The sequence below is a fragment of the Saccostrea cucullata genome, unplaced genomic scaffold (genome assembly GCF_032062105.1).
Source record: "Saccostrea cucullata isolate Sc308-1 unplaced genomic scaffold, CSIRO_AGI_Scuc_v1 ctg5809, whole genome shotgun sequence".
Lineage (NCBI taxonomy): Eukaryota > Metazoa > Mollusca > Bivalvia > Ostreida > Ostreidae > Saccostrea > Saccostrea cuccullata.
Genome location: NW_026935526.1, coordinates 32,521 through 35,689, shown reverse-complemented (window position 1 = coordinate 35,689; position 3,169 = coordinate 32,521).

Below are 3,169 nucleotides of genomic sequence, written 5' to 3'. Positions count from 1 at the left end.
CCAGGACATTTTCAAATCGTTATGTACAATGTTGTATATGGATCCATATGAGATAGAAAGATCTTCACTTAACTGTGTTAATGTAATCCGCCTATCCGAGTTTAAGATTTCCCTCACGCGATGAACGTTATTTTCAGTGGTGACAAGTTTTGGGCATCCGACTCGCAAATCGTCTTCACATGAGTCTCTACCGTCTCGAAATCGTTTATGCCACTTAAATACAAGTGATCTTGATACGTTTTTACTTTCCCCTGCCTGATTAAACATTTCCATGGTCTCTGTTGGAGTTTTACCAAGTTGAACACAAAACTTTATAACATTCCGGGAAAAAACTTTCCCCTCCGGCGTCATTTTTCACTTGAACAATTTTGAACAAACTTAATAAAAATGGCTATTAAATTCCACAGAATACACAAAATGACGTAAAATTTAAAAATATTACGGCACAGTTGTATGACGTCATATTGTAAAATTAACGGGAAAGTTTGATAAGAAATAGTCTTTTTTTTTTACAATTTACTTTTTACACTTTTTGATCAGAAATTGTCACATTTTGAGGTTGCGCCGACTAGACAAACCATCACATGCGTTATAGCATGTAAATGTTTTAAAAATGATAATTAAAATATAAAATCTTCATGGTATATAGGGAAAATGTATATTTAGTTACACTCCAAATTTCATTGAAATACCTATAACGGTATTAATTTTATAGCGCCAGTCCACGAACTTTTTGATAACCCCTCGTATGTGCGGATACAAATCCATCCAAAGAATTTATTTATTATGACATTTTATGTGTTCATTGTATCATTCAAGTTATCTGTTATAAGTTATTTAAAGGTTGAAACAGGGATCAGCACAAGGCATATTGATTAAAACTAGATTCCTTTCCTGTCCTTTTTCTTATGACATTTTATGTGTTCATTGTATTATTTATGTTATCTGTTATAAGTTATTTATTTATTTATCTATTTATTTATTTATTTATCTGTCATTAATCAGTTTATAAATTTCTAATGAAATATTGATTGATTTGATTTAAAAAATGATATTTCTCTTCTAAAATCTATTTTTTTTATGTTTTTACCTGTATTTACCTGAAGATTACCTAAATATATACACATGTATGTAATTATTACCTGTTCAGGTGTTAAAATTATGTGTGGATACATTAAATCCAAATCCAAATCTATTTATCATGACGTTATGTATTTATTGTATTATTCATGTTATATGTTATAAGTTATTTATTTATTTATATGTATTTATATGTATTTAATTAGCTGCATATTTCAAGTTATTCAGTCGTTTTCATTGGTTGTTGAAATGGATTATACCTGTTGAAAAATACATACCTGTTCTGTAATTGAATGAAGAAAATTATCAGTTAATTATTAATTTATTTATTTCTCATAAAATATTGATTGATTTGATTTAAAAAAAAATATTTCTCTCTAAAATCTATTTTTTTTATGTTCTTACCTGTATCTACCTGAATATTACCTGTACAGCTGTATATATACAAATATATTGTATTATAACATGTTTGAAATAGAAGCTAAAAGTCTGCTGAACATTTTGATGTATAATATGTCTATATTACTATTATTGTTACTGAATAAATTTGATTTAAACAAACCACCTCTTTTTCTTTCAAAACTAGGCAAAAATATTCAGCTCACAGCCTTTTCACTTTGTATTATATATAGCATTACTAGAGTTAAGTTTATACAATCACTCAAACCATAGCATGTTTTGCTAGAACTATTATCTTTGGCGTATAGATCACCTTGATGAATGCGTGAAAAATTTTACAGCTCTGAAACTGTTAACCCTCTGAAACGGCTATGTCGACAGGGAGTAAAATGAAAAAAACACCTGTAAAATTCAAAACAATAATTGAATCAAGATGAAAATTTCAGGTGCACAACTTTATATGGTGAATAATATGTGTACAAATTTTCAGACAAATCCTTCCAATAGTTTCTGAGTAATGGTCCGGACAAAATCTCGTCTACAGACAGACGGACATGGTGATTCCAATATAGCCCCCCCCCCTAAACTTCGTTTGCGGGGGGGGGGGGGGGGGGGGGGGGGGTGGGTGGGGGGTATAATTAGTCTTCACAACTTAATCTATATCTAATTAATTTTGGAAATAAAAGGCTGGCCATCAAATATAAACTGACAGTTCTTCTGTCTAATTCCCAAAGGATACAGATGAAGACCATGCTCTGAAGAAATGAAAGAGACATGCCGCTAGCCTTCCTACATTGAACACATTAATTAATCTTTAACTGGATGCTTGTCTACTCATTACTCCCAAAAGATTATTGGATCTGCACTATCTACCATACAACATTTTTAAAAGATATAAAACATCAATGATTTTTTTTTTTGATTTATTGTCAGACAGTTAATTGTTTATATGCAATTCATATGGACATGCAGATTCCACCCCTACCATCATCAAATTAATTTTTAAGTTCACAATATTATGTAATATAAAATAGTTTAAAATGCAATATCAAATTAGTTTTAATTACTTCTCATCAAATTCATTTTAAAACTTTGGCTAGCCAACAAGAGCTATTTTTAATCCAAAAGGCTTGCCCATTTGGCCCAATACTCAAGGGATATAGATAGCACCGATGCTCTTACAGCTACTCCTCACACTAAACTCATTAATTTCTCTCTTTAATTTGACATGCAATTTTCTGTTATCAAAATTCTTCTTGACCAGTGCTTGATAATTACTTTCATGGGAGTGGTGGAATTTCTCTAGCATACATTATATTTGTTATAGATTGCTGTCAAGTATATGCTAAAAAAATAAGTATTTTCTTGATTTAACATTTTTCTACTAAGGTTAGTGCAATAGTTTTACATTTTTTTGAATGTGTAAATGAATAGAAAAAAAGACATTTTTTTTTAAATTCCACTTAAACTAGAAAACTGACCAGTCAGCAAGGGCCCCGCCATGGGGTAGAATTAAAAGGGTGCAGCTTACAGAATGATTAAAAAATGTACGAAAAATAAGCAACAGCAACTGTATTCTTAAAATTTCAAGATAATTCCTGAATATTCAAAAACCTGAAAATAATACCCTCGTATTTACATTAGGCAGTAAAGAACAACTTAACATTAAATATATATTTAAACAATTATG